The following is a 21216-nucleotide window of genomic DNA, read 5'->3' on the forward strand; positions in this document are numbered from 1 at the left end:
ACTTCTCAGCTCTTTGGCTAAGATCAAGTATAAAATCTACCTCATTAAGTCTTCTGAGGATCTACATAAACCTCAACTTTCCTATGTTCCCTATGATAAGGCCGAATTGAGCCATAGTTAAAGTTTCCTAAAGTGACTGAGGACCCCCATAAGTTTGTTAAAAAATTTAACATTGTTATTCATATTTACTAATCTGGTTGTCCAGATTACATAAGTTGGTGTCCATGCTTGTTGGTGAGGGTGCCCATGCCCATGTTGTTAGTTTATTACATAAAACTAACCAGAAGGGAACATCTTTGAAGGGGATTTAGAGAAAGAGATCCTCAACTCCTGGCAATAGGCATGCTAGAACACTCACTGGAAATCTCTACCAGGGAATTACAGTAGCTTTTCCCAAGCCTTCTGACTGGAATAAAATTCAGGCTTACACACAAAGTGTGATAAATCATTCATAACTATTATAATCAACTCCAAATTGTGTTTAAAGAATATTCTGGTCTTCCTTTAGATATAGCCACCTCCATAACATTTAACTCTATGTTTATTAATGGGCTGAACTGAGATCTTTCTCTTTCAGTTAAAAGGACCAGAATGGAATGTAAAACTGCCCAATCCATATTTAGTTAATATGGCCAACCAGCTCACTAACATCTAGATGGGTCTAGATTACTAAAAGTTTTCAATTTTCAGCTACCACAAATGAAGGCCCCTAAGCTTCCCCCGACCCCCGCCAAGAAACATTCTAACTTGTGCTACTATTGCAAAGAACCCAGGGCATGTGAATTTAACTGTTCCAGACATTTTCAGTCCTGTGGCTGGTCTTTCCAACGTACTCCCAATTCCCAATGATAGCCTCCAAGAAACTACAGGTCTCTTCCTAATCCTCTCTCTTCAGCCTTTTGGGCTGAAGTGGCTACAGGTAAAAGTGCTACCTTAAGGACTTAAATAGGAGTTATAATAGCATACCCTGCACAATATTTATCATTTTTGTTCTTTAAATAATAACCATCAATAAAACCATCTTTAAATAATAACCATCAATAAAACCATGTGTTGGTTACAGAAGTTTTCTGTAAATTGTTGTGGGGATTTCAAAGGAAAGGATTTCACTGGAAAGGCACTTACCAGGAACTGCTAACCAACCCTATGCTGCCAAACCCTAGGAAATAGACACTCAGATTCACATGAGACATCCAAACATCACATGAGAATTCACACCATCTGGTAACCTGAAAGTAAAGATTGCCAGGAATTGGACAGATAATATTTGATGAGCAGCTTTCCCAAGATGTCCAGACCAGATCTGTATATCTTTTTCTCACCGTTGCTTCTTCTGTCCTTCCTGTGAAAAGACAAGCCCTCTCTGCATTTCCTAAACATTTGCAAAAGGTGGACTCCCCTTCTTTTTATTATACCCACCAGAATTTTTATAGGATTTGCATTGACTCTATAGATGGCTTTTAATAGTGTGGGCATTTTAACAATATTAATTCTTCCAATTTATTAACATGGCATATTTTGCCATTCTTTGTCTTGTTCAATTTCTTTCAACAAATTCTTGTATCTTACAATGTGTAGAACTTTCACCTCCTTGATTAAATTTATTGTTAAGTATTTTTCATTTTTGATACTACTAAATGAGATTGTTTTCTTTCCTGTTCACATATTGCATTGTGTATAGAAATACAACCAATTCATTTTGTCTCCTACAGCTTTGCTGAATTCACTGGATTAATTGATTGCTTGACTGCTTAGGATTTTCTATTCATAAGATCATACTATTTACAAACAAAAACAACTTACATCCTTTTTCAATTTGGATACTTTTAATTCTTTATCTTACCTGATTGCTCTGACTACAACTTCCAGTGTATGTTGAATAAGAGTGATGAGAATGGATATCCTTGCTTTGTTTCTGATCTTAAATGAAAAGTTTCAACATTCCACCATTTAATATAATATTAGCTATGTGCTTGTCATAGATGACCTTTATTATGTCAAGGTATGTTCCTTCTATACACAATTTGTAGAGAGTTACTATTACTGTGGGATGTTGTACTTTGTCACAAAGTTTTATAAAACTATTGAGATGATCATATTAATTTTATCTCTCATTCTAGTAATTAATGTATCACACTGATTGATTTGCTTATGTTGAATAGCACTTGCAAACCAGGGATGAATCCCTCTTCGTCCTGGTGTATGATTCATTTAATATGCTATTGAATCTGTTTTACCAATATTTTGTTGAGGAGTTAGCTCCTGTATTCATCAAAGATATTGGTCTCTAGTTTTCTTTTTTTGTTGTTCTGTCTGACTACGGTATCAGGGTAATGCTGTCAATGTATTAGGAGTGTTCCCTATTTTTCAATTTCTTGTAAGAATTTGAAAAGATTGCTGTTAACTCTTCTTTGGATATTTGGTAAACATCACCAGTGATACCATCTGTTCCTGGACTTATTGTTAAGAGGTGTTTATTATGGGTTCAATCTCCTTACTTACTATTGATCTAAGTTTTCTATCTTTATGATTCAGTTTTGTTAAGTTATATGTTTCCAGGAATTTACCCATTTCTTCTAGTTTATCCAATATGGTGGGTTTTTTTGTTGTTGTTTTTTCTTTTAATATTTATGTATTTATTTGAGAGAGAATGCAAGCAGAGGAGGGACTGAAGGAAAGGGAGAAGGAGATTCTGAGGCAGACTCCTGCTGAGTGCAGAACCTGATGCAGGGCTTGATCTCATAATCCTGAGATCATGACCTGAGCCAAAACCAAGAATTAGATGCTTTACCAACTGAGCCCTCAAATATGTTGTTCTTAGAAATCTCTTAAAACCTATGTATTTGTACAGTATCTCATTTTTTGAGTCCTTTTTTTTTTCTCCTTGCTAAAGGTTTTTCAATTTGTTCATCTTTTCAAAAAAACAACTCTTAGTTTTCTTTTGTCGTTTTTTTGCGGTGTGAGGGTTGGAGGTGGTTTTGTGTTTTTTTAAAGATTTTATTTATGTATTTGAGAGAGATTGAGTGGGGAGGAACAGAGGGAGAGGGACAAGCAACGTCTGTGCTGAGCAAGGACTCAGGGCTTATTGTAGGGCCTGGTCTTGTGACTCTGAGATCATGTACTGAGCAGAAATCAAGAGTCATTCACAGGCTGCCTGGGTGTTCATAGGCCACCTGGGTAGCTCAGTCAGTTAAGCAACTGCCTTAGGCTCAGGTCATGATCTCAGGGTCCTGGGATCAAGCCCCAACTTGGGCTCCCTTCTCAGCAGGGAGTCTGCTTCTCCCTCTCCTGCTCTGCCACTCCCCTACTCATGCTCCAGGAGCATACACACTCTCTAAAAAAAAGAGTCATTCACTTAACTGGGCCACCCAGGTGCCCCAACAGCTCTTAGTTTTGATGGTCATATCTAATGTTTACTCTTCCTTCCTTCCTTCCTTCATTCCTTCCTTCTTTTCCCTGTTCTCTTCCCTATTATTTCCTTCCTTCTGCTCACTTTGGGGTTAGTTTGTTTCTCTATCTCCATTTCTTCAAGGTGTAAAACAAATTTATTTTAGATCTTTTTCCCCCTTAATATGGGAACTGCTTCTGCTATATTCTAAAGGATCTAGTATGTTGTTTCCATTTCTTTTGTTTGAATATACTTTTCAATTTCCCTTTTTATACATTTTGACCTAATTGTTATTCAGAATGTGTTTAATTTCCATTTATTTGTAAATGTAAATGTAAACAGATTTCTTCATGTTTTTGACTTCTAGTTTCATACCACTGTGGTTAGAAAACATACTTTGGTGGCTCAGTCTGTTAAGCTTCTCTTGATTTTGACTCAAGTCATGATCTCAGAGTTGTGAGATCGAGCCCCACATGGGGCTCTACACTGAGCAGGGAGTCTGCTTGAGATCCTCTTTCTCCCTCTCCCTCTGCCCTCCCCACACCCACTCAGCTGCATGCATTCGCTCTTTCTCTCGCCCTCTCTGTCTCTCTAAAAGAAAAAAAAATTTTGGTATGATATCAATCACCTTAAATTTGCTGATGCTTGTTCTGTGGCCTATCATATGATCGATCATAGATAATTCCATGCATATTTGAGAAAAATGTGTATTCTGCTGTAGTGAATAGTATGTTCTATATATAATATATATGTCTGTAAGGACATTTTGTTTAAGTGTGGCTGAAGCCAACATTTCCTTTTAACTTTCTGTCTGGATGATTTAGCAGTTACTGAAAGTGGGGTATTGAAGTCCTTTACTATTTTTCTGTTCTTGTCTATTTCACCCTTCAGATATTTCTTAATATATTTAGTTATTCCATTCTTAGGGTTGTCCCTATTTATGATTATTGTATCTTTTTGATGAATTGGTACCTTTACCTTTATATGATTACTGTCTTTTTCTCATTACTGTTTTTGACTAATGTCTATTTTGTCTGATATGAATATAGCTCCCTCTGTTCTCTTTTGATTTCCATTTGCCTAGAATACCTTTTCCATCCTGCAGTTTGAGGCTAAGTGTGTTCTTAAAGATAAAGTGACTCTCTGGTACACAACATATTGTTGGGTTTTGGTTTTTTATTCAGCCAGCCACTCTATGCCTTTTGATTGGAAAATGTACTCATTTACATTTAAAGAAATTAATATTTAAAGAAAGTAAGGACTGGGGCGCCTGGGTGGCTCATTTGTTAAGCGTCTGCCTTCAGCTCAGGTCATGATCCCAGGGTCCTGGGATCGAGCCCCACATCAGGCTCCCTGCTCTGCGGGAAGCCTGCTTCTCCCTCTCCCACTCCCCTGCTTGTGTTCCTTCTCTTGCTGTGTCTCTCTGTCAAATAAATAAATAAAATCTTTAAAAAAAATAAAATTAAAGAAAGTAAGGACTTCATGCTATCTTATTCATTGTCTTATGACTGTTTTGTGCCTTCCTTCCTTTCTTGCTGCCTTCCTTTGCAAATTGGTAATTTCCTATATAAACTCTGATTCTTTCATTTAACTTTTACGCACCTACAAGAGGTTTTTGTTTTGTGGCTACTATTAGACTTACATAAAACATGTTACAGCCATAATAGTCCATTTAATGTTCTTGACAACATCAATTATATATAAGAAACCCTACCCTTTTATAATATGTCACACTTTACCTCTTTTTTACAGTGTATATGTTAACAAATTCAGGAGCCATAGTTTTTTTTTCATATTCTTATTCTTTAACCTTTATATTAGAATTAAATATTGACATACCACAATATTACAGTATTAGAGTGCTCTGATTTTGACTATATTTTTATCTTTACCAGTAAGATGTGTATTTGTGTGTTACTAATCAGTATCCTTCTATTTCAGCTTAAAGAATTCCTTCAGCATTTCTTGTAAATCAGGTCTAGTTGTGGTAAATTACCTCAAAATTTGTTTATCTGGGAAGATCTTTATTTTTCTTCATTTCTGAAGGATAACTTTGCCAGATGGAGTATTCTTTCTTGGCTTTTTTTTCTTTCTTTCTTTCTCTCTTTCTCTCTCTCTTTCTCTCTCTCTTTCTCTTTCTTTCTTTCTTTCTTTCTTTCTTTCTTTCTTTCTTTCTTCCTTTCTTCCTTTCTTTCTTTCTCTTTCTTTCTTTCTTTCTTTCTTTCTTTCTTTCCTTTCTTTCTTTCTTTCTTTCTTTCTTTCTTTCTTTCTTTCCTTTCTTTTCTCTCTTCCTTCCTTCCTTCCTTCCTTCCTTCCTTCCTTCCTTCCTTCCTTCCTTTCTTTCTTTCTTTCTCTCTTTCTTTCCTTTAGCCCTTGAATATATTATCCTGCTCTTTCCTCCTCTGTAAGATTTTTGTTCAAAAAAATCTACTGATAGCCTAATGGGGCCATTATAACTTACTATCTCTTTTCTCTCGCTGCTTCTAAGATTCTCTGTTTTTCTTTTCTTTTTTCTTTTAACTATTATTATTTAGATTTTTATTTATTTATTTGAGAGAGAGAGCATGAGGTGGGGTAGACGGGAAGGTGCAGAGGGAGAGGAAGAGCAGACTCTCCACTGAGCAAGAAACCAGAGGGGGGGCTCGATCCCAGAACCCTGAGATCATGACCTGCGTCAAAGGCAGATGCTTAATGGACTGAGTCATCAGGTGCTCCAAATCTCTGTTTTTATTAAAGTTTGACAGTTTTCCTAAAATCTGTCTTGAAGAAGTTCCCTTTCATTGAAATTATGGGGTGATATGTTAGCCTCATGAACTAGGATGTCCAAATCTCTTATCAGGTTTGGGAAGTTCTCAGTCATTATCTCTTTAAAGTAAGTTTCTGCCTCCTTCTCCCTCCCTTCTCCTTCTGGAACTTCAATATTTGGCCTAATTAAAAGTGTCTCATAGTCACATTAGCTTTCTTTACTTGTTTTCATTCCTTTTTCTTTGTTCTCTGTTGACTATAATTTCCTTTTTTTGAAGCTTTTATTTATTTGAGAGAGAGAGAGAAAGAGAAGGAGAAGCAGGAGGGGAAGGGGCCGAGGGAGAGGGAGAAGCAGACTCTCCCCTGAGCAGAGAGCCTGTCATTGGGTTCAATCCTGAACTCTGGGATCATGACCTGAGGTGAAGGCAGATGCCTAATTGACTGAGCCACCCAGGCGTCTCTACTATAATTTCAAATTCCCATCATTTAACTCAGAGATTCTTTCTCCTTCTATTTGCTTTATTCTGATGTTGATGGTTTCTATTGCATCTTTTCCACCTATTCATTTAATTATTCAATTCTATTTGGTTCTTTTCTATTATTTCTATCTCTTTGTTTAATATCTCATTTTATTTCTGTGTTCTTATCCTGATTTTATTGAATTGTCTTTCTGTGGTTTCTTATAACTTACTGAGTTTCCTTAGAACACCTATTTTGAATTCTTTGTTGGGTGAATTGTAGATCTCCTTATCTTTGGATTCAGTTAACTGGAAGATTTTTGTGACCCTTTTGTGGAATTATGTTTCCTTGATTTGTCAAATTCCTTGGAGTTGTGCATTGCTGTCTTTGCATTTGAAGTAATGATCACCTCCTCTAATTTTTACTAATTTTCTTCACGGGAGAAACACCTTCTGTCAGTACTGCTAGAGATTCTAAAGTTTCTCAAAACTTGTATTAGCACAACTGCCTCATTCTTCTTACTCGTGGCAGTATTCTTAAACTTGTAGATCTTCTCTCAGTCATACAGTACACCAGGTCAGCTGCTGATAGCCTCTTTTGTTCTCCCAAGGGTGGCACTATAACTCAACTTTGTGGTTTCTCCCCGGTCTGCCCCTCATCAGCTGCTTTCTGCAAGTGAACACACCTACCAAAGTTCATATAACCCATAAAGCAAACACAGGGAGCTGGCTGCAGAGATGGTAGGTATGTGTCCTTTTAATATCCTCTGAGAATCTTAATTGCTGTTCCTTGTATTTGCTCCCTCAGTACAGTGGAGGACCTTATTTGATACTCTGGATGTTTTGAGAGAGAAACGAGATTTTTGCCAGGGTTCCACATAGCTAGGGAATCTGGGTACTTATTTAGCTACTCTCCCGTTCTTCTACCAGAGAAATCACAATTTCCTAAGCTATGTCACCTTGTGGGAATGGTGATGTAGGTAATTTTACCTACTCACTCCAATGCATCCAAACTCTTTCCCCCACTGGAACGTCTCTTACAGAAACCTGGACTTCTACAGAGGCTCTCTTGTCCATCAGGACCGACCACATCAGTGTTGTCCAGGTGCTTCCACATTGTGGGCAAGAGGGACTAGAACTGATTCACAGCTGGTTCTGAGTACTAGTAGCTAGGACTAAGATCTGCGTGCCTAATACCCAATACTCTTCCCGGGTACCTTGGTATATGGTACTAGATCCTATACATCCCACAGAGGCACTTTTGTTCATGGATGAATGCCAAATTTTTGTTGTTGAGGGGGTCAAAATGAAAGATGCCTTATGCCATCATGATGTTGATGTGACTCTCAATGATTTCTTATAGCAGTAAAAGTGCATGCACAAAAGAAAAAAGTTCATATCAGACTACCTTAAAATTTAAAATTTTTGTGCATCCAAGGACACTATCAGCAAAATGAAAGGGTAACTCATGCAACTGAAAAAAAATATGTGCAAGTTACATACTCTTGAGGGGGTAAGTAGTATCCAGGATATATGTAGAACTGTACAACTCAACAACAGTAGCAATAAAAACTCACTTCAAGATGGGTTAAGTACTGGTTTTTGTTTGCTTGTTTGTTTTGTTTTTTAAATTTGTTTTTTCCTTTTTAAAGAGAGAGAGGCGAGGGAGGGGCAGAGGGAGAAAATCTCATGCATACTTCCTGATCAGTGTGGAGCCTGATGCAGGCTTGATCCATGACCCTGAGATCATGACCTGAGCAGAAACCAAGAATAGGACCCTTTAACCCACTGAACCACCCAGGCATACCAGGTTAAGTATTTGAATAGACATTTTCCAAGAAAGATACTGAAATAGTCAATAAGCACATTAAAATGTGCTGAGCATCAGTCAAAATTTGTGAAATGAAAACCCAAACCACAATGAGATAATACTTCCCACCTGTTAGGATAACTATTATTAAAACACACAAACACACACACACATTCGGGCTCAGTGGGTTGAGCATCTGCCTTTGGCTCAGGTCATGATCTCAGGATCCTGGGATGGAGCCCTGCCTTCAGGTCTCTGCTCAGCAGGGAGTCAGTTTCTCCTTCTCCCTCTTAAAGTTGTAGATCTGCCTCTCTCGCCAGCTTGCACTCTCTCTGTCTCAAATAAATAAATAAAATCTTAAGAAAAAATAAAAGGGTCCCGGATGGAGCCCCGCGTCGGGCTCCCTGCTCCGGGGGAGTCTGCTTCTCCCTCTCCCCCTGCCAATCTCTCCCTGCTTGTTCTCTCTCTGACAAACAAATAATAAATTTTTTTTTTGAAAAATTAGTGTGTTGGGCGCCTGGGTGGCTCAGTTGGTTGAGCGACTGCCTTCGGCTCAGGTCATGATCCTGGAGTCCCGGGATCGAGTCCCGCATCGGGCTCCCTGCTCAGCGGGGAGTCTGCTTCTCCCTCTGACCCTCTTCCCTCTCGTGCTCTCTCTCTCTCATTCTCTCTCTCTCTCAAATAAATAAATAAAATCTTTAAAAAAAATTAGTGTGTTGGCAAGGATGTGGGCAAAATGAAACACTTGTGCATTGCTAGTGGAAATGTAAAATAGTGCAGCACCATGCAAAATAGTATGGCAGTTCTTCAAATAATTAAACATGTAACACTACCATATGATCCATTAATTCCATTTCTGGGTATATACCCTTACAAATTGAAAGCAAGGACTCAAATGAATATTTGTATATATTTGTTCATAGCAGACAATGGCTGAAAGATGGAAGCAACTCAAGGATTTTGACCAGTTAAAACTGCAGTAAAGCCCCTCTTTGATGACTTGGCTTAGCATAAGTGACTCTGTTTTGGTCCTGTGGTTTTCTTTTCAACAGTTGCCAAACAGAGGGGGGTCACCTAAGTCTTGATGTCCAGGGTTGTTTTTGAGGTTCGTTATGCAGGCATGGATTGCCCATATACCTGACAGCTGTTCAGTCTCTAGTCCCCCAGAGGTCAATCTGATGTATCTAGAGTCTCATGGATGAAAAACCAGACATTTTCCATAAGTAACAATGTTAGCCTAAACAATACAAAAACACTTTATCAGGGAGCGTATTCCAAAGTTTCAGAGTTTATCTTTCAAGGGCCAGGCATCTAAAGATAGACCTTTCTTTGGAATGGCAAGTTTGAGCAACCTAAGGCTATTGAGTTAACCCTTTCTGCACAACTCTGTTTCATAATTTTTGACTGTTGATAGTTTAAAGCCTCATCTATCCTTTATGTCTATATCTGGGCTTATGATGGCAAAGTCTCTGTGCTTTCCTTTGATAGCAGCATGAGACTCAAAGCATGCAGTCCCTACTTGTTATACTCTCTAACCACAATAAAATCCCAAGCAAGTGTCTGGGTTTTTTTTTTTTTGTTCCCACTAGACATTTGGGATTAATTCCAGAAGACTTCCCTACTCTTGCAAAAGATCCACATGCAAGGAATAAAGCTTTTCATATTCCCTATGTCCCAAATTTTGGTTGGAGTCCTGCCTCTTTCTGGGTACCTGCAATACTTTTTTTTTTTTAATTGATGGTACACGGTCATATGATTTGGGCTTCCTAAGCTTCGTGTTCCATCCACACATGTGGAATAAAACAATAATCACGTGGGCTTCTCCATATTAATACCTATGAAACTTGGGGGTGCCTGGGTGGCTCAGTCGTTAAGCATCTGCCTTTGGCTCAGGTCATGATCCCAGGGTCCTGGGATCAAGCGCTGCATCGGGCTCCCTGCTCAGCAGGAAACCTGCTTCTCCCTCTCTCACTGCCCCTGCTTGTGTTCACTCTCTTGCTATCTCTCTCTCTGTCAAATAAATAAATAAAATCTTTTAAAAAAAGATTTTATTTATTTATTTGAGAGAACGAGAATGAGAGAAAGAGAGAGCACATGAGAGGGGGGAGGGTCAGAGGGAGAAGCAGACTCCCCACTGAGCAGGGAGTCCGATGCGAGACTCGATCCCGGGACTCCAGGATCATGACCTGAGCCGAAGGGAGTCGCTTAACCAACTGAGCCACCCAGGTGCCCTAAATAAATAAAATCTTAAAAAAAAAATCTACAAAACTTGGAGAGCAAGAGGAAACTAAAGCGAACATGAAGATTTTGCTGTCTGTTCTGAGTAATAAATTATGTCATTTCTGACCCAGGAATCTCACCTTTTCAGCAGAAGCCATGAAGCAGTGATAAGCTCATTTCATAGCCTGAAGGGAGGGTAAGATTTCAGACTCAACAGTTGCTGACAATACATATTATAGAACAAGTTTTCTGTACTTATGAGTTTATATTTTAGTGGCACATAGTGGGTATATGTAATAAATGGTAAATCAGTAAATCATTCATGTAAGTTTGGATGATAAAAGGGATTTTTTAAAAACTGATGGTAGAAGAGAGTGATTATGGGGCACTTCAGATATGATGGTCAGGGAAAAGCCTTTGAAAAAGCAATGATTGAGCTGATGGATACTTCAGTTATAACAAGGACCTACTACAAATAAAATATTAGTGCGAAATCTCAAATGGAAGGAGTAGTCTTAGGGTCAAAGGCTCTGAGAACCTTCAAAGAACTCAGAGTAAGCAAAGGTTTATACAACTTAAGAGACTGGGTGGAGTTATCTTAAATAAGGGGCTTAGATCAACAAAGACATCATAGGTTTCCTACAGAAGTTGTATATTATTATGGTGACAGCTGGAATGTGTGACATGATCTGATTTACATTTTAAAAGGTAACAGTGCTACTTAATGAAGGATAAAATAGTTGAAGCACTTTGAAAATCTAAAAGCTAATGACTACAACTCCACAAAGTTGGTGCACTTACTCAAATTTGAGTAACAGCATAGACCTACTTCAGAAAGGAAGTTTAGAATATGATCTCTGAAATGGGGTGGAAATAAGAACAGAGAAGAAATCTGTATCAGGGCTCCTGGGTGGCTCAGTCCATTAAGCATCTGCCTTTGGCCCAGGTCATGATCCCAGGGTCCTAGGATCGAGCCCCATGTCGGGCTCCATGCTCAGTGGAGAGCCTGCTTCTCCCTCTCCCTCTATCTGTCACTCTGCCTACTTGTGCTCTCTATGTCTTCATCAAATAAATAAATAAAATCTTGGAAAAAAAAGATGTCTGTATCAAATAACTCTGAAGTGTTAGGAGCTTCATGCACATTACTTTGAAAGAAAATTTGGAGGTGAGCTAAGTTGCAATCGTTTTCAATGATGTATGACATGGGGGTACCTGGGTGGCTCAGTTGCTTAAGCGTCTGCCTTTGATGTGGGAAATAAAGGCAGAAGAAAAACTATTAAATTTCCTTACTACCTAGAGCCCACTGACAAGTCCTTGAAACAGGCAGAGTGATGTTCCCCAAGAACTCAGCTGCCTCGTCGTTAACACTTTCCTAAGGGCCAGAGGCAACCTTAGCCTGGCCCTCAGGATCCTGTAAGTCTACTTTAACATATAAGCATTCCTTTGGAAACTTCCTTTATCTCTAAACCCCCCAAGATATGTGTTGGCAATCATCCCCCAAGCATGTGGCCCACTGATACACATCTGAAGGGTCTCATGATTAAGGTTTTATTAGATGGTAATAAATGACCTTTTCCCAACAATAGCTAGCCTCCTCAAGGTCCTGGAAACCTTGCTTCCAAAATTCCTCAGAGACTTACGCTATCCCTAACCCCCTCCCAACTTGAAAGTATATAATGGACCACTCCTCATGACCCCGGTGCATCTCTTTCTGACCACGGGTCCTGTCCCTGAGCTTCAATAAAATCACCTTTTGCACCAAAGATGTCTCAAGATTCAGGCCCTAACATTCTTTCTTGGGTGGCTCTGTCAGTTAAGTATCTGCCTTCAGCTCAGGTCATGATCTCAGGGTCCTGGGATCAAGCCTCATGTGGGGCTTCCTGCTCGGTGGGGAGTCTGCTTCTCCCTCTCCCTCTGCCCCTCCTCATCCCCTCACTTGTGCTCTCTTTCTCTATCTAATACATGAATAAAATATTTTTTTAAAAAATAATGTATAGCATGCAATGATATTGTTGGGTAACTAAAGTTCTGTATTCATGACTCTTGAAAGAAACTTAAATTTCACCAGTATGGTTTATTTGTGGGTAGAGGGTCTGTGCAGCTTCTGATGACACTATTTTGAAAGTGCTTCCTTCTGCCTATTTTTATGATAATTTCCTAATAAGTGATAAGAATACTTTTTTTAAAAAAAGATTTTATTTATTTACTTGACAGAGAGAGACAGCGAGAGAGGGAACACAAGCAGGGGGAGTGAGAGAGGGAGAAGCAGGCTTCCCGCTGAGCAGGGAGCCCAATATGGGGCTCAATCCCAGGACCCTGGGATCATGACCTGAGCCAAAGGCAGATGCTTAACAACTGAGCCACCCAGGCGCCCCATTGATAAGAATAGTTAACAAGCATTTCTGGAGAAAAAACTGTGCAGTGGGAAATTTTGGTTGGAATTTTAGTGTAATAATAGTTTTACCCTAATAAGATAAAATCAGGACATAAGACAGTATAAATAATGCTAAAAGGCAGGAGTTACTGAAAAGAAACCAAAACGAGAGAAATGGGAAGAACATCTTGGGACTGTATCCATGAATTTAATGGATTTATGAACTTATAAATGACATTTGTCATTTATTATTTTAACTGAGGTTTTTTTTGTTTTGTTTTTATTTGTTTTTTTGTTTGTTTTTTTGCCAGAGAGAGAATGAGCAAGTGAGCACAGGCAGCGGGGAGTGGCAGGCAGAGGGAGAAGCAGACCCCTTGCTGAGCAGGGAGCCCAATGCAGGGCTCTACCCAGGAGCCTGTGGTCATGACTTTAGCCGAAGGCAGATGCTTAACTGACTGAGCCACCCAGGCATCCTTAACTCAGGAATTTTCTTTTAGTATGGCCTTAATTGAGTAGATGTCAAAATTGAAAAGCTGTATATTCCAGGCCCATCTCTTTCTTTTTTAAAAGATTGATTGACTGATTTGAGAGAGAGATAGAGTGTGTGTAAGAGTGGTGGTGGGACAGTAGCAGTAGGAGATGGAGAGAGAATTTCAAGCAGGCTCCCTGCTGAACAGGAAGCCTGCTTGATCTCATGACCCTAACATCATGATCAGAGCCAAAATCAAGAGTTGGACGCTCGACCCACTGAGCCACCCAAGCGCCCCTATTCCAGACCCATCTTAAAGTCCAGGTGTTCGTGGATAGCCCACTGACACAGGAAGAAGAGTTGTTAGTGTACTCAATTTGATTTCATAAAGCTATGTGGGATTGTTAATGGGAGTAAAGATGAAACCGTATGGAAAGTGTCAATGTTTGGCTGCTTTTGACATAAAGAAAATGGAAAATGTATGATTCAAATAAGCACAATTACAATGGGAAACTATTTGGCTGTATTTATTAAAGATGAACATACACACAGAAAATCCAGGAATTTGCTTAATGCCTAATCAAAACAATGATATAGATCCCTGAAAAGACATGGACAGTAAGTTGATTCATAGAAGTTCCAATCTGCAAATGATTCAAATGTCTATCAGTAGTAATTATTTACATATCTTTGGTATATTTAAATAATGCTATAAAGTTCTAATGCAGGTAAAAGTAATCTATGCTCATGGAAGTCAGGATAGTTATTTCAGGGGTTGGGGTGAACAATGACTGGAAAGATTTGTTTTTGAGGCATGGTTTTTTGGGGCGGGGAAAGACAGTCCTCCATTGAACTTGCATTCCTCATTTGCTTTCCTGGATATGCCAACAATGCAATGCCTTCATCTACATCATTTGCCCATTTCTTAGTAACCCTAAGAGATAAGGCACTATCCCTTCCCATCCCCAACACACAAAGAACAAGCTTGCTTATAAAAGTATAAAAGTAAAGGAATTCCCAAGTTCAGTGTGCCTCAGGTGTGATGCAAATACTGCATATGTGACATCCATAAATACTGTTTCACATCACTTCCATGGATTTTAGGAAGCAGAGAGACCCTGCAAACATGATGCTGACCCTCTTGCTCCACAGTTAGCTAAAGTTATTCAGATTTGAGCAACAGGATAGACCTAGCTCAAACAAGAAGTTTAGAATATTATCTCTGAAATGGGGTGGATACAGGGACAGAGAGAAATCTATATCAAGAAATTCTGAAGTGTCAGGAGCTTTATCCACATTACTTCGGTAAAAATTTACAATCTTTTTCAATCGACTGAAATTGAGTAATAAAATACTTGGTGTTTTCTGCTAAAACTTGTATCTTCTATCAGGATCCACTAAATAGTAACATACTAATCTAGTAGTTTTAAGTAAGGGAAAGTCAAATCTTTAGTGGTTTACATACACGTGTTTACTTCCTAACAAATGAGCTGTGAACTTCACAGCGTGTATGTATATTTCAGAAAACAATTTACTAAAAATTTAAAAAAAAAGGCTTAGGTCTAAATATCACCTAACAAGATTCTTCTAAGAGAAAGGAAGGCAACAAGCAGGAGACAAAAATAAGGATCTGATAATCTTTTGCTTACTCTTATCACATGCAGGGCAGGTTTGGAGCACAAATCGCACTTTGCTAGGGACTAGACTTACATTTTTCACTTTCTATTTGATGATCTTGGGCAATTAATATACTCGGCAAATATTTTTCTTTGCAAAAAATCATTTGGAGATGTGTTCTGAATACTTGATTAGGGTAATAACTATTAATGACCCGTCCATTGGTAGCAAATCTGCAATCTTCCATGGATAGAGACGGGGGTAGTGGCCACAAAAGAGGAACAAATAATACAAAGCGAATCCAGTAACATGCATATATATACATATGAAAATTAGTTAAGGAAATACATTAATAAAGGACAAAATCCACGTGGTCAGTTCAATATATCCCGTATAAGATAACCAATGGGCTTTCCTCTTATTTACCTGGACAGGTGTCCCTGTCCACTCGATCCTATAAAATCGCCACTTCCTAGCTCTCCGCCCTCAGGCAAGGGCATCAGAACAGGATTGCTGTCTGGCAAGGCATGGAGTTGGAAAGAGGTGGGGCGCAAAGTTGTGCCTTGATCCACCTCATACAGCAAGTAAGTCAGGGCGCAGTCTCAGCACCTCTTTATTCAGGTCCAATTCTCTTCTCTCCATTGCGTAAAAATTGAGGTCCGGTGACGTTTTCATCCGGGTTCCTTGGTTGGCCAGATTCATAATGCAACGACACCCAGCGATGCAAGTGAAATTGTCAAACCGCCGGTACTGCGTCCCTTAATCCTTTCCTTCAAATACGTAGTTACCCTTCCGGCGTTGCTGCCTTACCCGTTCAGGCCTCTCATTGTGCGAGCAGATTCCCAGACTCAATATCCCCCTTTTTCTTTATTGTAGCTTGTGCTCGACCTAGCTCTTTCCCTAAAACATTGAAGAACCGAAGACGGTCAAAGACGGTTCCTGTCGGAGCCCCTAGTGAAGGTGGTACAACAACGAATGTTCGGAGGACTGCCTTTACTGTGGGGTATTCCCCGCCCGTATCGCAGTGTTTCGGGATCTAGACTTCTCAAACAAGACTCATTTCCGGATTTGCGCACGGACTCCTTCCCACTTCCGGTGGAAGGAGGAAAAAAACGGTGGGGGGGACAGAGGGAGAAACTCTGAACCGCTGAGGGACACGAGGGCCGGCCAGAGTAGGGGGAGAGTGGAGGGGCGGGGCTTGGAAAGGTCGGGGGGGGTCATCGAGGCTCTAGGTGGCGCTGGGGTTGGTGGGAGTCTGCGCCTGTGCAGTTGCCTGGCCCAACGGTTTGTGGGTTTTTTTTTTTTTTTTTTTGGTTCGGCGGATCCGCCATATTGAAGAGGACTGGCCTAGGCGACTGCTTGAGCCCCAACCTCCCCGCACCCCGCCCTTTAGGGGCTCTGTTGAGCCCGGCCCCTTTCAGCCTCAAACAGCTACTAGGCTTTTCCCGAGTTGTCCCCGCTGCCGCCTCTCCCACACGGGAGGCGGGCGCCTCAGCGCCTGGTGTTAGTGTGGGCTTCGGGAATTAAGACTGAGTCGCAGTGAAGAGACCAGGCCCAGAACGGCGATCAAGGCCACCGCTGCGGGAGGAGTAAGAAGAGGTGACTCAGGAGAATCGCACTACCTGGACCCTATCTAAGCTCAGCGAGGGACCCTGCCCCAGGAAAAAAGAGAGGTGAGAAGACCACCGCGTGCGGAGGAGGGCGGACTTGGTGCAGGGCCTTTTTTTCTGACGGCCGACGTCCCAAGCCGGGCTGTCGCAGGGGTTTTTTTGTTTCTATTGTACTGTTTGTGGATTTGTTTTTTGTTCGGGGGGTGGGTTGGGATTTGTTTTGTTTTTTGGCTAGACTTAGAAGAGTATTGGCACTGCCTCCCGCCTTTGCATTACTGTGGTTTTGGGGTAAAAGTCACCGGTGTCTAGCAGTGAGTAGCGGCCCGCTCCTTCCTGGACCCACAGCAGAATCTGAGAAAGGGCAGGAGGACTAGGGGTTTGTGAGTATTTCTTCCCTTTTCTACCCAGATGCGAGGTTTACTAGATCCTTCATTTTCCGCACCGGGGTGGACTGGGCAGTTGCGCAGGGCGGTAATGGGTGCGGAGCCGGCTCTCTAGGAACATGTCCATATTTTGGACTGTAAGGGAAAATGGCTGACGGCTCTGTCCCTCCCCTCTCCGGTAGACTCCTGTTTGTACTCAGGAGCTAAGCGCTCCAGGTTTGTGCACTTGCAGTACAGCCCTCAGAGGATCCTACGCGGGTCTCTTCGTTGCACTTGACACTAAATGCTGTCACTGAGGTTGCAGTGATTTAGAGTTAGCCAGGGCACAAATTCTCGGCTATATCAGAGCTGACGTTTGTCTACATCCCGAAGTAACCAGAGAGTGTAGAACAGTTTTTTGTCTTCTACTTCCCCAAGGTTCCGATAGCTAAGGGACATTAAAGATGTTTTAATGAAGAAATCGATTCCACATTAGCTCTTACTTATTTTTCACTGTACTATAGAAACACCGTTTTTTAGTTTGTTAGTAGTAAAATCTCGTAATGTGAAGCATTAAATTTCACATACGTATTTTTTCATTATAAAATGTTAATTTGTGGTTATGGACCACATAGGAATTGTGTGGAAACTACAGTTTACGACACTTACAAATAAGAGCATTCATTTATGTTATTTTGTGAATTTCCTTTATTACGCTACTCCAATTTTCCATTAGGCAGTTCTCCCACAGGTGTTTACGCGTGAATAATTTCTTAAGATAGTTCCTGAACTTAAGTTAGCAGGTTGTAGACGTGGCTTAAATATTCATGTTTTATTTTTTAAGGAGGATACTTTGTAGTATTTTCTTACCAGGAAACACTACATCTTTCAAATCTACATAAGATTTATATATTTACGCTTTTAAAAAAGAATTTGAAATGCTTTGATTAGGAAACATAAAATAGAGATTTTCTTGGAATTTACCACTATAGATTACATCATAAATAAGAAAGAACTACTTAATTGTAGGCTAGGGTGATAATCTTAAACCATATATTTTTGGACTAACTTAAAACAGATGTTAAATTCTTGCATTTTCCTTGCTCTGCTAATTTAACCAACTATCTTTTTTGCCTACACAGAACTAAAAAGTTTAAAGACATGTTTACAAAGGGATCAGCATTAGTTTTCTCAATTCAAAAACTCCTTGTGGTTTTAACATTGAAAATTTTATTGATCCACTGGGAAGGAAAGCCTGAAGTACTTCAAATTAGTGTTTCACTTAAAAATGTCTTATTTCACTGGCTTAAAGATAATATTTTTAGATTTTAACTATTTTTCCTACCTTTTCCTATATAATTTTTACATAAATGTTTAACATTTTGTTTTAGTGTTTATTTTCTTTTATTCGTTTGCTCTCATAATACCTGATCTAACTTAGAGGTGATTTCTGTAGCCATTAAATAGCAGTACATTACATTTGAGAATTCTAAACAAGTAACTTTTTACCTTAAACTATATTAACTAAATAGAAATAGTCAAATAGTATTTACTATGCGTCTTTTTTCCCTGGGATTTTGAAATGCATTTTAGGTATATACACAAGAAACATTTGGTGGATATTTCCAGATTTCTTCTTTGATGAGGTATTTGTAATGAAGCTTATGGTTACTGATACTGATGTTTGTCAAAAAATTTAACTAGTTGTTTCTTAGCTGGACAAATGCTCATTTTCTTAGTTTTCTAATATTTTTGCATTTGTTTCAGCATTTCAATGTGCAAACCATCCTTTGTTTAAGCTGGATTAAAGACACTTAACTTCAGTAAGGAATTTTTCTTGTTTTGATGTGTCCATTAAAGGATATGTACTTACAAAGTGGAAAGACGGTTTACCTTATCGTTATCAGGTAGTTTTTTTGAGGTATAATTTTTATATACCATAAAACTTACTCCTCTTTATGTGTACAGTTAACACTTTTTATTGCATTTAGAATTATGAAACAGTATCCAGTTCAGTTTCTTGATATTTCCATCATTTCAGTTCCTCCTGATCATTTGCATTCATTTTACTCCCTTCTGCTCTAGTCCCAGGCAATTTCAGTCTTTCTATCACTGTAGATTTGCCTATCTTGGCTGTTTCAGGTAAATGAGATCATACAATATGTAGTTTTTGTATCTGACTTCTTTTACCTAGGCATTGTTTTTGAGATTCATTTATACTCTGTTGTGGATCTATTTAATATGGAGCTAAAGCTGTAGGAACATTAATTTGTAAATCTTGGTATGTGAGCAGTGTTTTTGTGTTAGATGCCTATGAACAAAATTGATGGATTGTACTGTAAATTTATGTATAGCTTAAGAATATGCCAAATCATTTCCCAAGTAGTATTACCATTTTACATTCCTACCAGCAGTTTATGAGTTTTCTAGTTCTCTGCATTCTGACTTTTGGTTATACCCATCCTAGTGGGTGTGCAGTGTACCTTGTTGTAGTTTTAATTTGCATTTGCCTATGACTAGGCTGTTGGCTGTTTGTAAATCTTTGGAGAAATGTCTGTTCAGACTGACCATTTTTTAAATTAATATCTACTTGTTCTCTGTTAAGGTTATATCTCTTACCTGACCTATGATTTGTAATATTTTCTCTTAGTCTTATCTCTTCATTTTCTCAATGGCATCTTTGAAGTACAGAAAATTTTTAATTTTGATGAAATTGTTTATTTTTAAAATTTTAGTCGCTTCTACTTCTAGTTTTCCTAAGAAATCCTTGCATAACTGTAGGTCACTAAGATTCACTTATATTTTCCTCTAAGCATTTTATATTTAAAGTACTTAAATTTTGGTGTGCAGTTCATTTTTAACTTTTATGTACCGTGAGAATTAGAGATCTAAATTCATCTTTTGCAGGTGGATATCCAATTGTGTCACTATGGTTTGTTGAAAAGACTTCTTTCCAGTGAAAAGTCTTGATTCCGTTGTTGAAAAACATTTGATGGGGGCGCCTGGGTGGCTCAGTTGTTAAGCGTCTGCCTTCAGCTCAGGTCATGATCCCAGGAGCCCCCCCCCAAAAAAAAAGAAAGAAAGAAAGAAAAACAGTTGATGTATTTAAAGGGGCTTATAATTAAGGGTTCATTTCTGGACTGTCAGTTCTCTGCTGTTGAGCTATGTTTATGCTTCTATTAGCAATTGGAAGCAATTGTTTTTATTCCAAAGGAGAGTAACTCTTGAATTTTTTTAATTGTGATAAAATGCATGTAAATTAACCATCTTAACCTTTTTTAAGTATGTAGGTCAGCATTATTAAGTATAATTACATTTTTGTGCAGCCATTATGATATTAACATTGTCCTGTTAACCTTCATCACATTTTTACTTTTAACTTATTTTTCTTTACTGCAGTCCTTGAGAAATAAATTTTTGGTTTTTCTTTCGTTCAGTGCCTGAAAAACAGGTTTTTATTTTTATTTATTTTTTTAAAGATTTTATTTATTCATTTTTTTTTGAGAAAAATAGAGCACAGGCAGGGGGAGAGGGAAAAGCAGACTCCCTGCTGCGCGGGGAGGCCGACATGTGTCTTGATTCCAGGACCTGGAGATCATGACCTGAGAAGAAGGCAGATGGCTTAACCATCTGAGCCATCCAGGTGCCCCAAGAAATAGGTTTTTAGCTTTCATTTTTTTCTCTGAAGAGTTGTTACCTCATTGTTATTATTTGGACAGAGCCTGACATTAATACTTGGGAAAGGGTTAATGCAGAGTTTTTTTCTCAAGCCTGATAGCACATTACAGTCACTTGAAGAACTTTTGGAATAATACTGGTACTGAAGGTTCCTTGTGCTTTCATTCCACCTATTTAATTTGTCTAGTACAAAGTCTAGATAAGTGAGCTTTAAAATCTTTGTGGTTAAAAATTACCATGTTATTGTTTCTAAGCATGCAGTTATAGATCTTTCAAGATAAATGCAACCATTACCTTCTTTTTGAGATTTTATATTTAAGTAGCGTCTATGCTCAACATAGGCCTCAAACTTAAAACCCTGATACCAAGTCGTATGCTGTCTACCTACACTGAGCCAGCTATGCACCCCAGAACACAACTTTTTAATTGATAATTGTATTAAAGCCAAAGTTGTCATTTGAGTTTCAGTTATGTTTGCAGTGTGT

General features: G+C 39.0%; 1 protein-coding gene across 3 annotated transcripts in view; it reads left to right on the forward strand.

The window, feature by feature from the left end:
- Positions 1-16394: 16394 nt before the first annotated feature.
- The window catches only part of LOC148162091 (ubiquitin carboxyl-terminal hydrolase 9X-like), a 150086-nt gene continuing 145264 nt past the window's right edge, over positions 16395-21216 (forward strand). For 2 of the 3 annotated variants that reach the window (XM_088020346.1, XM_088020347.1), the window contains exon 1: positions 16396-16754. The gene's annotated coding sequence lies outside the window, so the exon portion shown is untranslated. Of the gene's footprint in view, positions 16755-21216 lie in introns of all 3 variants that reach the window. The other variant, XM_088020348.1, reaches the window with a different exon arrangement.

This window comes from Eumetopias jubatus, unplaced genomic scaffold, assembly GCF_037043125.1.
Source record: "Eumetopias jubatus isolate StellerSeaLion01/CBP00866 unplaced genomic scaffold, mEumJub1_p1.0 scaffold_23, whole genome shotgun sequence".
NCBI classification, from domain to species: Eukaryota; Metazoa; Chordata; class Mammalia; order Carnivora; family Otariidae; genus Eumetopias; species Eumetopias jubatus.